General features: G+C 33.9%; 1 protein-coding gene across 1 annotated transcript in view; it reads right to left on the reverse strand.

The window, feature by feature from the left end:
* Positions 1-15,021, reverse strand: part of LOC119595444 (serine/threonine-protein kinase Kist-like) — a gene marked incomplete in the record, with an annotated part of 37,988 nt that overhangs the window by 2,777 nt on the left and 20,190 nt on the right.

A 15,021-nucleotide genomic window follows, 5' to 3' on the forward strand; every position in this document is an offset into this window, starting at 1 on the left:
TTTTTTAAAATTTTTATGCCCAAAAAATTCCCCCAAAAATTAGTTTTTAATAAAGTGGGAAAACCCTTTTTTCTGTGAAAATTTCCCAAATTTCAAGGTTTTTGGGGAAAGGGAAATTTTTTTCACGGATATTGTTTACCCCTGTGTTGGGGGAAACTTTTTTCCTTGATAGATAGCTTTTAAAAGCGACTAATAGTATTCCCTCCTTGATTTTGGAATCGGCAGAAGCTTATCATTTTCCGTGAATTTGTTTTATATCCAAAAAACCCAGAAAAGTAACAAAAACTAATCGTGCTGGTACGGGAATTGCCCCAAAAATCATTTTACTTTTTTGTTTTTATTCCCATATTTTTTTTTACCTGTTTGAAAAATTGTTATCCCCTCACTGAGTGAAAATTTCTTTCTTCATTTTGTTTCTGTCAGATTTAAAATGATCAAATTTATCAAATTTGAACTTTATCAGCAAAAACTATGATGCTTCTTAATTAACAGATCTTATGAAAATCACAAAACACATTTTGTTTTTTTAGGAAAATATGAGGATAATAGCAAAATGTTGGGTGAGCTGCCGTTTAATATGTTCTCATCAAAAGTGACTGAAATTTATAGGGAGTTGAGACATTTTCACTTTTGCTGATTGTACAGGAATGTGCAAGCAAATATGCTCAGGCACCTAAACAGATACATTTAAAAAACAACAAAAAAATTTAACGTCATTCTGTATATAAAAACCCGGATGCCCCCAACATCCCCACACCCCCATGATATTACAAATTCACTTTTGGGGAAAGTCAAAATAGTATATTCTTTTATTTTTTTCCACTACCTATCATTTTCAACATGAGGGTTTTCTGCCTCTTAGCATTTAATATTGTTCTTAATTTTTCTAATTCAGTTACTCTTTTTCATCACATGAGTTAATTAATCAGAAGTTCACTGAACATTGCCCCACTGCATTTACAAAATTTGGATTGATTTTATCTTGGGTTTTATTTACTCATAGATTTTTTTACAGGAGAATAAATTTTTGGCCACGCTGAAATGGAGGAAAGTCTGGGTTGAAGCCAGTCTTTTTTGATTAAAATTCATTCATGTCTAATGTAATAAAGGAGAAAGCTACAGCTCCATTGCTTAGTAACGAGAGTTGAAATGAGTGTATACTTGAGACTGAGGATTAACAATATAATGTTTTGATGAAATGTCCCCAACCTGGCTCTGGGTTCTGACTATATATGGACTTGATGATATATTGTATTTTTTTTTCTCGATCAGCATGAAATAAAACAATTTACTGATATTATTGAAATATATATATATATATATATTAATATAATATATTATATTATATTATTTTTATAATTAAAATATATAAGCAACACACAAAGTGGGGGGTTTTTTTGGGTTTTTGGGGGTGGGGGTGGTGGGGGGGTTGGGGGTGTGTGGTGGGTGGGGTTTGGGTTGGTAATTAAAATATTCATATATAATATTTTAAAACATTATATACAAAATAATTATATACAATTATCATAATATTTAATAATAAAAAAATATATTACTATAATATAATATAAATATATAAATAAAAAAAGATAAAATATAATACATATATATATAACAATATAAAATATAACATAATACATATAAATACAAAATAAAATATTACATATATAAAAAATATAAATAAAATTCTATAATATTATATATAATTTTAAAATATTATATTATAAAATATAAAATATATATATATATGTATATGTTAATAATATATATTTATAATATATATATATATAGATATATAATAATATATGTATATTATATTATATTATATTATATATATAAAATTTTTATTTTATTAAAATATATATATATATATATATATATATATTTTGATTTATATAATAAAAATTATATATAAAATTATTATATTTTTGTGTTTTTGTGTTTAGTATTGTTATAATTTTTATTTTGTTGTGGTGAAATATTATATTTATTTAAAAATTATTTTAATATATTATATATTATATATAATATATTTAAAATTTTATTATTATTTCCTATAAACTGAAATGAATTAGTACTGAGTGAAACATTCACATGATGAAAAGAATTATGAAACTAAATCCTTAAAATACCAGTTGAAATGGACCTCTGGCCCTGCTTTTTTCTCCATGCTTTTGACCATCCCCTCTCGGTAGCCAATGGAGTAATGTTGTGAGCCCAGTCATGGGTCATGAGGTCCTCGATGCCCACATACCTGCTCAACATGGGGGGGACTCTTAGGGGGACATCAGTTCCCCCTAACTTTTTAGAAATTAGCAGGTAGTGCAGCTTATTCTCCTAGTGTGGTTGATAGGACACATAAAATCAAAGGGTTCAAGGAGAACTTTGGTTTGGAAAGAGTGAGTAGTGAATAGATTGGCAGAGGGAGAGACACTTTTCCTTTGGTGGTTTCCTTTGGTGGCCGGAATGAAAAATTTCAGAATTTTTTAAAGTTTTGTGAAAAAAATGGATTCAGGAGAAAAACCCACAGGTTTTTCTTAAAATTTTAAAAAATCTTCATCCAATTCTAGTAAAGTACTTTTGTGGTTTGAGTAATTAAGTGACCCAAAGGGCTTGCACTTTGACTTTTGCTTTTGATTTTTAGAGTCCTGTCATCACCCAAAAAATCATTTTTCATCATCAGGGGTATTTACTTGTTGTCAGGGTAGTTGTAGAATTCTAGTGTATATTAAGTCTTTATCTTTTTGTTTTTATACAGTTTGAAGTTTAGTATTAAGTACATGAAGGCTAAAAGATTAAGGACATAAAATTATGTGTGATGATTTTCTTTTCCTATTCAGATATATTTAAATATATTAAAGGTTTTAAGTTTATTGTTTGTTCGTTTTTCTGTTTGTTTTTGTTGTTTTTTTGTGTTGTAGTCAATAGAAATGCACTCCCTTTTTTTCAATCTTTCATCAAGTTTTTCATGTAAAAATCTTTGTCCAAGATAATGTAAAATAACATAATAAAAAAGGATATAATGAATAAAAATATTTTGATATTATAAATTGAATTATATATAAATATAATTTAATTTGGGATGATGTAATAATTGAGATAATGATGTATAATTAATGAATTATAAATATGATAATATGTAATTATATGAAATGATAAAAATAAAATAATAATAATGATAATAATGATGATATTTGTAATAATAATGATGATAGTAATGATGCTAATAATAATGATAATAACAATAACAAAAATAGTAATAATAAATGACAAGATATGAAATGTTTACCATCTATACATTACTACATGCTATCATGTTTTGATAGTATGTGTTACTTAATACATTAACCCATTGCCACTGGGAAGGGCATGTCCACTGTGGTTTTAGTTTATTTATAGTGTTTACACATAGATGGCTCCACGAATATTTAATCAGCATGGAGTCAGATACTATTCCTACCTTCCTAACTAGTTTTCCCTTTTCCTGGATTTTTGGATATGTTCTATTTTATTCTTATGCATTTTAAAGGATTATGAGATGATAATTTTCAGTAAAAAAATTTATGTTCTTTTTTTTTCTGGTATATTAGTATTGTTATTAACATTATGATAATAATAATGTCAATAATAATGATAACAATAAAGATATTGATAATATGAAATAAAAGCACCAAAACTTGAGTAAAGGGTAAATCAAGTAAGGTTTATATAAGCTTATTAATTGAATCAGGCTGAGCAATTTTGAGCCACGTTCAAACACCAGCAAAAACCCAATACTGAATCACATATTCGGGGACAGCAAAGGTTTAAAAAGTTGAATATGAATCTTTAAGCTGTTGCCTTCTTTTCCTGTTTAAATTTCTCATAGTTTGGGAAAACGGGTTTTCCCATCATGCGCCCCTTCCCCCAAGTGCTTTATGTTAGATTTTTAAAGCAAAAAAAAGGAGAAGCAAGAACTGAACGCCCAAAAATCGTTAATTCCTGAGTTTTCAACAGGAATAGATTTTTTTTTTTTTTCTTGTGTTTTGGTATTTTGCTTCATGTTATTTTTTTTTACAGTTTTATTTCGTGTTTGTTTGTTTTTAGGACTTTTTTGAAAATATTAATTATTTTTTTGCTGTTGTTATTATTATTTTTTATTATTTTGTTATTTTTTATTATTTATTATTATTTTTATTTTTTATTATTATTTATTATCTTTCTCAAGTATATAGTATTAGTGGTATAAATAGTAGTATTTTAAACAAAGGAAATGATAATGATAGCATTAGCCTTAGCAGTTTCTAGGAGTGATATACAAACAGTTATAGTAATGATAGTAATAGCAGTAGCAGTAGTTGCAATAGTGATAGCAGAATTAATAGATATCATAGTTGAAGTTTGGAGATTATTCTTCATTTTCCTTCCAGAGGTTTAATCCATTTGCATGACAATGGGGTGGTTCACGCAGACCTCAAGCCACCCAATATCATGTGGAGTGCGCAGGTGTCTGGCTTCAAGCTCATTGACTTTGGTGTGAGTTTCACAACAAAAGAGAAATTCACGCACGCAGTACAGAGTAAAGGTGAGAAAATGGTACCCTTTGGGTTTTTGGGGTTATTCCTTTACGATTTTTCTGGGGGATGCGATTACTCTCTGCGGATTTCAGGGTTTTTTCCTTCCGGAATGTGAAAAATTTTTAAAAACTCGGGTAATCAAAGTTAAAGTCCAGTAGTTTTAACCTTTCGGGGTTTTTTGCTTTCCCTTTTTTGGGTGGCTGCATACGTTTTTTCTTGTGGCTTTATTTTGTTTTTTTGCATCTAAAGTTCTTTTTGTTTCCAAAATGGTGTAAGTTTAAAAAGGTTTAGAAGTGAAGAACTGAAAGTTACTATTATCATTTTCGGGGGTTTTTTTAAAATTTTTGGAATCTGAATTTTTTGAGAACGGGATGACTGACTTTCCCCACATCGAATGTGTTTTAATAAATGAACAAATTTATGAGTCACTCAAAAAAATATGAGAAAAAAGGAGAAAAATTTTTCCAAATTAAAGTTCATTTAATTTCAAACATGTTACCTTCATTTAGAAAAAGCGAGATAAAACTAAAATTTTCCTTTTTTTCAGATCAAAAGCGGTATGATTAAATTTTAAGTACCAAAATTTTTTAAAAAAAAACCTTACTTTTCCTTGGTACCAAGCACCTGAGAGCATCTAGGGGAACAAAAAGAGAGCAGAGATGGGCAGCTGTGACCCCCCGGCTGTGGTCGGGACCGGGATTCCGTCAGATTTTGGAGTGAGGATGAAATTTTGCAGGGGTTGTTTTTTTTTTTTCTCTTTTTTTTTTTTTTTTTTTTTTGGGATATTATTGAAATGGTAGTTGGTGTGTGTTGGGTGTTGGTGTGGTGTTGTGTGTTTTTTTTGTGGTGTGGTTGTTTGTGTCTGTGTCTGGGGCTGGGCTGTTTTGGGTGTATAATTAGCAGTAACATTTGATTTTCTTAATTATTTTTAAAACAAAATCTGAAAATGGGTAAAAAATATTATCCTTTTCTAAATAAAAATTTTTACGGGTTATCCATGCTATGAATTCAGGTATTTTTGGCTGCCAGTTGTTCCCTATTTTTTGAGACAATTTTTTAATAAGGGTAAAGCAGCTCTTCCAGCAGGCCCAACTTTTTCACCCGGGTTTTGGTGGGGGAAGATTTAAACCCCAGGGGGGGAACTTTTGCTTGAATTGTTTTGGTCTTTTTTTCCCTGAGTGTTCCCAGGAAAAAAAACAGGCAATTTTTCAAATTATTGGTCCTTTTTGGGGTGAAGCATGCTCTTAAAAAGTTGGTATGGTTATTTTTCCTTGTGCTTACAGTTTTCAAAATGCTTGGGTGGCATAGGCTTTTCGTCTTTGAAAGTGGATAAGTCATTATTTTTGATAAAAGAAGGAAATTGTTTTGATAGATCATACATGTCTTTAAAAATTGTTTTAATAGCTGCTGTACTGTAGCACTTTGGATTTTATGTACATCAATTTCTTCTTGCTTAAAAAGAAAGTCCACAGAATTTATTGTTTGGGATGTGGACTACTATGATTTCACTCCTCTGCAGTGTTACAAATCCCCAGGGGGGGTGCCAGTCCGGAAGAGCTCTTGGTAGCCCCTGGTAGCCCAGGCCTCCGCCACTTTTATGACTTTTTCCTACTTCGGGACCCGTGTTGCGTTTTCTCAATGTGGCAGATGCCCCCAGTGAGGGGATTCTGAAGGTAAAGGTAAGTATATGTGGCTGGAAGCTTTTTATAGAATATAAGTTTTGATGAATTAATGCGTATTAAGATATTTTTTATGAGTTGGGGGGCAGTCAATTTGTGTTATTAAAAAATTATTTATTGATCAGTGTACTTTTGGAATTTTTGTTCTTTGGGTGCCAAAAAAGGAGGGTCTTCCTCTAAAAAAACATTTTATTTAGTTTTTGGGGAATTTTTTTTTGAGCTTTTCAAGAAGTGGGGTGTCATTTTAACACCGGAAGGCATCGGCTTTCTTTGTGCAGACCATAGGCTTTTGGATGCGAGGAACAATATATCCCCTCCCAAGAAATCTTCAATGACAGAAACATAATGTAACTTTTTTTTACCTCGACTTGTGGCAAAAAAGAGAGTTTTTATTTAGCTCTTAAAGGTCTCAAAATGTACATATTTCCCTATGTTGATGTAAAAGGCAAGTCATGTTTGTGTAGAGCATTCAGATAAGGCCATATGTATTAATCTCACCCATGATGTATTTAGTCCACTGCAGTTTCCCTTTATGGGGATTAGTAGGGTTTTTTTTAAAAATTAAATTTTTTCCCCCCACCCCACTCCAAAAAAAAAAAAAGAAGGAAAGAGAGTAGGGTAAAATTCAGTAAATGAGTAGGCAAAATATAGGATATGAAATGATACTCTTCCTTAGATGGCTAATTTAAAAAATTGAAAAGGGATGGAGTTTATCGTTTCCCAAAAAGGGAAATTTTGCTGTGAAAAAATTTTTTCCCTTCAAAGTGCTTTTTCTGTTGAAAATGGTGGTTTTATTTTTTGTTGCAAAAAAAAAAAAATCAATGAAAATTTTCTAAAGTATCATTTTTTTGGCATATAAATGTTCTTTTTATCTATTAGGACCCGTTGAATATGATTTTTAACCCAATGTAGTGGGCTTTTTTGCAGCCGTGATCTGCCCAAAAGGGTATATCGCATGGGCCCCATTTAGGATGCCCCACGGCTCTGACTACGCCCCTGGCATCAAGTGATGCCCCCACAAAAAAGGGGGGTTAATGTCTTACTCAAACAAATTTACTTTTTTTTTTATTTTTTATTTTTATATTTTTTCATTTTAATTTTATTTATTTATATTTATATAAATATATGTCACATTTCCTGAAGTTTTGCTCTTTATCTCCTTCTTCTTTTCTTCTTTTTCTTCTTTTTCGTCTTCGTCTTGTCTTCCTTTTTTCCCTTTTTTTCTTCTTTTTTTTTCTTTTCTTTTTCCTCCTCCCCTTTCCCCTCCTCCCCCTCCTCCTCCTCCTCCCCTCCCTCCCCTCCTTCCTCCCCCTCCTTTCCCCCCCCCCCCTCCCCCCCAGGGAAACTACAATTAGGGATAGAATTGTGATTTTTCGTTTTGTAAAACATTATTTTAGCAAAGGGTGCTAATGACCTCTGTGTAGCCCGTGAAAAACTTTTACTTAAATTTCTGAAACCCCGTGTGGGTATCGGTCATTGAAAGTTTTTCTTGGGACATTTTCATTGAACATGATGATGGGAATTAGAACGTTATTGACTTATTAGGTTTTTTGGGTTTTTTGTTTTTTTTACTTTTTATAGATTATATCGGGGAATTGGAATAGAGATTTCTATAAAATTTTTATGGAAAAATGGTCTTTGTATCCCATACGTACCATAGTCCTGAGGTAATTTAAAAATTCAGATTATGATTATGAATAATGCTGTACAAGGTCTTTTTTGAAAATTTTATTTTTTTGGGCTTGATATTAACAATGACAAATCTTTTACATATTTAAAGTATCTGAGCCAGATCATGAAGCCTAGGTAAATCATAGAAGTTGTATAGAAAAAATAAAGATATAATCGAATAAAAAATTAGATTTTTTTGAATGCGTGACCCCCCCTTGCGGGGCTGAGGAATAATATGATTGTTTGAAGTATTATATTCCGAACTTTGGAGAAGAATTTAAAAAGAAAAAAAAAAAAATGATATAAAAAAAAAATTTAAAGGGATTCTCTTAAAACCCCTTCTTTTTTAATTTTTTAGTGAAAATTGAAAGGTTTTTTGTTAAATCTATTAATACTTGTCGGTCCTTTGCCAAATTGGCTTTTCATTCAAAATTTGTAGCTAGCAAAAGCTTTTATTTCTACATTCTTAAAGGAATTTTTAAAAAGAAAATTTGCTAGAAGTAACATGTTAGTGAAGAAGACTAGATTTCTTGTCCCCGTGATCCAACCCGAAGTAAATAAATTAAATAGGCCATGGCCCAGGAAACTTGCATTTTAAGGGTTTCATATAACTCTTCTTGTACATTGTCATTCCCTTCCTTTTGATGTTTGGGGTTTTCCCAAAATATTTTGAGATAGTGAGGATGAAGAGAAAGTGGTTTTCCATCACCCCTTAAGGGGAAGTGGAGACAGCTGTAGTAGTATTTTAAAATGATGTTTTTTTTTTCAGTTTACTCCCAAAAGTAGTTTTTTAAATGTTTTTAATCTACCATTTTTCTTTCACATAGTTTCAGTTCATTTTTTCGATGTAAAAGATAAATTATCAGTGAACACTTGAAAATGTCCTTACCTTACAAAGAAAATGTATAAATGTATTGGTAATTCTAATTTTGTGAGTGAAGAAAAAATCTCAAATTTTATCTCATGGTTAGGGGTTTTGAATGTTTTTGATTGAGGATAAAAATTCAGGAAAAAAATTTGAGAAAGGGGGCTCAGGGAAAAATTTTTTGCAAAAAAACAGGCAGTTGACCTTAGAAAAAGGGTTTAATTTGTTTATTTTGACTTTTGTGCTTATGTTTACTAAAGAACTTGAGTTACTTTTAAATCTGAAAAAACATTTTTTTGGGTTTCAGTTTTTAAATTTTGAAATGGCTAAAGGATAAATTTTAAAAATACATTTGTAGGTCTGCTGTTTAAGATTTTTGGTTTGTTGTGTTAGTGAGTTCTTCAGTTCACCCCGGTCTGGTTGGTTGGATGTTTTTAAATAGGGGAGGGTAGGGTCTGTAGGTAGGCAAATGTAGGGAAATTTTAAAAAAAATACACAGGCTTAGATTTAATGAATGGGACCAGGGAAAAGTAAAGATTAGCAGGATGTAAGGTAAATCGGTTCTAATTACGTATGTGAACATAAGGGAAAAATGCTATGACTTCAGTTGTGGGACAGTAGGGACGTTTTCATAGAACGTTTGTGAGTTTTTCCCCTTTGTTTTAAAAAAATTACTGAAAAAACTTTTTTGCCCTAAATTTCCTTGATTTTGAAATTTTTATCTGTTCTAAAATTTCTTATTGAATTTGGGTTTCTTGGTGTAGAAGTGAAGAGGGTTATTTTTACTTTTTAAAAATAAAATTCCCATAGTTTTACCGGGTTTAATTATAAATATTTTGAAAAAAAAACAAGATTGTTTTTTATATTCTGTTTTTAATTTTCTTTAATGAGTTGTTTTTTAGGTTTTTATACATGTTGTGGTAAGGGTTTAAGAAAGTAGAGCTGCATAAATTTGTAATGTATATAATTTTAAAAATATATATATAAAATATATATATATTATATAATATATATATTTAAAATTTGTTTTTGTGGGGGTTTGTGTGTGTGTGGTTGGGGTGTGTTGTGTGTGGTTTTGTTGTGTTTGGGGTGTGGTGGGTTGTGTGTGGTGTGTTTTTTGTGTAATACATTAATAATTACAACATATAAAATAAGGTGTGGTGTGTGTGGGTGGGTGTGTTGTGTGGGGGTTGTGTCGGTTTAATTAATCAAATATTATACATATCATCATATAAATAGTGTGTGTGTTTGTGTTTTTTTTGTTGGTGTTTTTGTGTTGTGTTGGGGTGGTGGTTGTGTTTTTTTTTTTTGGTTGTGAATGTTTGTAATAAATAAACAATACCTTTAAAAATTAAGGGTTTTTGGGTTGTGGTGTGTGGGGTTGTGTGTGTGGTGTGTGGTGTGTGTTTTTTTGATGGGGGTGTTGTTTGTTTGTGTGTGTGTTTGTGGTATTGTAATATTTTAAATTAATACATATATATTTATATATATATAAAATTTTATATATAATATTATATATTATTATATTTATTATTATATTGGTTGGTTATATGTATTATAATATATTGTGGTATATATATATATTATATATATATATTATTATAAAATATATAATATCTTATTAATATTTTAATATATTTCCCCAAATTCTCGCTCTCTCTCTCTTCTCTCTCCTCTCTCTCCCTCCTCTTCTCTCTCCTCTTATATAAAATTATTATAAAATTTTAAATTAAAATATAATATATATATTATATCATATTTACCACACAACACACACACAAACCACCCCCAAAACACCACACACCACCCACCACAACACACACACAACACACACACAAACACACCCCCACCCCCCCCAAAAAAAACTCACACCACCCCACTTCACCAACCACACACACTAAACCACACTCAACACACTCACACACACTCACACTCTCACACAACACACACACCAAACCACACAAAACACCACACACCACACACCCACACCCAACACACACACACACACAACACCAAAACTGGTAGTGTATATGTTTGGGGTTGAATGTGTAAAATTGTTTTAAATTGTTATGTATTGGGTTAATTATAGTGTTATGTATGTAATGGATTTTGTTGGTGTGTGTGTGTGTTGTGTGTGTGTGTGTGTGGGTGTTGTGTGTGTGGGGTGTGTGGGGGGTGTGTGTGTGTGTGGTGTGTGTGGTGTGTGTGTGTACATACTACATAACTGAAGAGAGGTTTTGAGGAATTTCCCCAATGATGACAAATGGAAATTTTAATCCCCTGTACCAAACTTTTTTAAAGGGCATTTTTTAAATTTTAAATAGTTTTATTTGAAACGAGAGAAAAAAAAAGTTATTCTTTGATATTTTTTCATCTTAAAATTTTTTAATTTTCCTCTTTTGAAAAAAAGTAAATATTGTTGATTTTTTAAAAGGTGACAAAATTTTATTTATTATTTGTTATCAAAAATATGTGCAATTATTTAAATTTTTTAAATATATTCATTGCTGATTACAAATTTAAAAATCAAACGCATTTGCTTCTTTCCCCTTTTTTCATATCATGTTACTTCTGAACACTTTTTGATTCTTCTGTGTTTGTTGCTCATCCAGTGTAGGGTTTTTTGTCACTCCCAAAATTTTTTTTTTTTTTTTTTTTTTTTTTTTTTTTTTTTTTTTTTTTTTTTTTTTTGTTAAACCTTTGGGATACAGGTGTGTGGACACCTTGCCTGAAAAAATTTGGGTTTAAAGGGAATGTCCCCTTATGAAAAATTAAAACCCAAGTGTTGGAGCTGAGAGCATCTTGTCAGGAGGCCCACAAGTCCCCCAGCACGTTTGGGTCAGCGGGACTTTATTAAGGGATTTTTCCATGGGGGAAAATTTTTCCCTTTTCCCGGGAAAAACATTCCTGCCTACTTTTTCCCAAAAAGTTTTAGGTGCTTTGAACCCTCCTGAAAATTTTTTTTTTCATGTAATTTTTGGGGGAAATGCCCTTGCACATAGTTTGGCTTTGCATTTTTTTTTTATTTTTTAAATTATTATTTTTTATTTTTTATTATTATTATTCTTTTTATTATTATTATTTTTTTTTATTATTATCATCATTATTATTATTATTATATACTAATCCCTATCAATATTGTTTGGTTTTATTTTTATAGACATTATAATTTTAGGGTTTTTTTTATTTCTAACAGATTTTAAAATCCGGATTTTTTCTTCGGGGAATAAAGGGCAAAAGAGAAAATTTAAAGAAAAGGTAGTACTGGTAACTCCCTCATTGGGGACTTAGAAACTAGGGACCCCATCTTGTGTAAAAAAACAAAAAAATTAAAACTTTGGGGGCCCCAGGCCTTTTTACCCCCATGAAACCCCAACACTTGGGTTAAAAAAATTTAGAAAATGAAAAATAAAAAAAATAATCAATAAAAAAAAATTTTTATTTTTTTAAGTTATTCCAAAAAACGAAAATTTAACCGGAAGGAAATTGGAGATGCTCAGTAAAAAAAAGCCTTTTTCCCTTGACCCTCATAAAAAATTTACAACCCCCCCCCCCCCCTTTTCCCCGTTTTGCGGGGGGGGGTTTTTAGGAGGCGGGGGACGGGGCCCAATAGGGTGGAACCCCCCAAACCTTGGGACTCAGCCCTCGCTCAACTAATTTTGAATGGTCTTTATTTTCCTTCCCCCCTTTCCGTTTCTGCCCTTCCCCAAAAACCCTTCTACTACCACCTCCAAGGTGGGGAGAGCCGTGCTAAAAGGGTTTAAAAAGGGCGGGCCCTTTGTGCCAGCCCCTAAGGGCCTTAAGGGGCCTGGGAAACGGTATTTCCCCCGTTGATTTATCTAGCCCTTCCCCCAAAAAGGGGACCCTGAGGGGGGACTGTTTACCCCAAAAACATAATCCGGCTAACCTTTGGCCCAAAAATAAAAACTATCTCCACAAATTGGGGGGAATGGGGCTTCCCCTTTTTTAAATGCCCCAAAGATTTTAAACTCACCCGGGATTCCCGGCCCCCAGGTTTCTCCTTTGCCCACGGTTTCCGAAACGCAAAAACTCCCCCCTCATCAATCCCCTACTAGTACATTTACCCAACCCATTTTAAAGGGAACTTTAAATTTTCCCAGAAGTTCAATTAAATCCCCTCTACCCCCCCCCCAACATAAACCACCCCACCCTCCCTTTTAAAAACCTTTACAGCCTTATTGCCCCCCCCCCAAAACCTACCTCCCCTAAACACTCCCCATCGCCCGCACCCCCCCCTTGGGACTCCCCCTACACTACAACAATTTTTGGAATTTACCCTCTTCAGCGCAGCCAAAGGGGACCGATTTTTCGTGATCCCCCCCCCCAGCCCCCCTACTTGCCAACCCTTTCCCTTTTTCCAAAATTTCTCCAAAAAAAAGTGGGTAAAGTTTTTTTCCGTACCGACCCGACCCCCTCCCGTTTTGTCACAGTAAAACCCCAAAAACCAAAAGTATAGCATTAAAAAAAACTAACAGACTTATAGGAAACCCCCCCTCCTTGCGCCCCAAAAAACCCTTATTGCACCGGAACAGTTTCAATCCCCCCAGAAAAATTTCCCCCAAATCTATGACAAATTGGTCAGATTGTGGAGAAGCCCTACTTCCCTTTGTTCACAGACTTGACCCCCGTAAAGTAAAATTTCTACTCCATTCCCCCCAGAGGGAATCGAAAGAAACCCCCTCCTAGCCAAAATTTCCCTTTCCGTAAATCCCTTTCCCTTTTAACGTTTTATTAGGAGGAGAACCCTTTCCCTGTTCGTCCTACCCCCCCTCCACGTCAGTCCCAAAATTGGGGCGTTTTAGGCCCACCCAGCCAACATTCCCGTTCCACCCCAATGCCCCAAATGTCCCAAAAACCGGGCCTTTACCCGATCTAACTGCCCTGCACAATCACGCACAGTGCCAACTTTTTTTTTTTTTTGGGGGGGCCCCCCAAAAGTTTTTTAAAAAGGGCGTTCCCACCTAAAAATTTGAGTCTGAGGTAAAAAACTCTGATTCAAATTTGGGAACTCACACTAGGGTAAACCCCAGACAAGAAGCACTCGAGGGGGTTTTCTCTTTTAAACTCCTTACCCCATTCTGCCCTTTTCTCCCAAATTTCTCCAAAAACCCCCCCCCCACATCTAAACCCCCCCTTCTACCTCCTCCCTTTCCCCAGTCAAACTTTTCCCCCTCCTTTAAACCCAAACACCCAATCTCTCTACAGATATCTAAAATTAACCCCCAACCCCAACACCCCCCCCCTCTCCCCCTCCCCAACACCCTACAACGGAAAAAATTTTCCCACCCCCCTTCTCCCTACCCCCACAATCACCCCCCCTTTCCTTTTACCCTTTTGGCTGAGACCCAGCCCCTCTCCTCCCCCCCCTCACAAGAAACCATTTTCCCAAAAAAACCCCAAAAACCCAAACTCAGAAAAAAAAACCTTTGAAAAATTAAAGTTTCCCTAAAAAAACTGACAAAAAACCTCCAAATCTTACAACCCCTTTGCCCCTTCCACCCCCAAAGAAAATGCTGGACCCCAATTTTCCTCCTAACGATATCCCCCCCTACACCCCAAACTTCCTACCCCCTTCCCCCAAAACAGCCCATCCCCCCCCACCCCCCCCCCCAAACCCCCCCCACATTATCCCCCCACCCCTCCCCCCTATCCCCTTCCCCTCCCTCCCGGATCACACGTGAAACCCTTATGTCACAAGTATCCCCTTCCTCAGCCCATCTCCTAAAACCCCTCCTAGTAGAACACCAACTCCCACACCTCTCCCCTATCCAACCTTTTCATTCCCTTTTTCCCCCCCTCCCCCGCTTCCCCCCCCAAATCAGTAAAGTATAATACCTTCATTTGAAATTCGCGGTTCCGCTTCCATAACCTGCCCCTTGTCCCTTTTTCCCCCTTTTAGTCCCCCTATTTGCCTTTAAAAAAGACCTTTTATTTTTTAAAAAATCCTCCCAAAACCAACCCCAAAATCTTTTTTTCCCTCCATACCTTTTAAACAGAAAAAACCTTTTGTCACACCCCCCCTTTCAAAAAAATGTTTCCCCGGCCCCAGTTATCCCTAAACTCCTTGTTTCCCTTTTGAATTTCCCCTTTTAAACCCACCAAACCTATTAATTGTGCCCCGTTTTGAAAAAAACCCGTACCCCTGCTTTTCCCCCTCTATCCCCCTTAACCCACCCCCCAAAACCCTTCAGGGCTCCTTTTAGAATCCCACCCCTTTCTGCTTCAAAAA

Source organism: Penaeus monodon, chromosome 36 (assembly GCF_015228065.2).
Source record: "Penaeus monodon isolate SGIC_2016 chromosome 36, NSTDA_Pmon_1, whole genome shotgun sequence".
In the NCBI taxonomy this organism is placed as follows: domain Eukaryota; kingdom Metazoa; phylum Arthropoda; class Malacostraca; order Decapoda; family Penaeidae; genus Penaeus; species Penaeus monodon.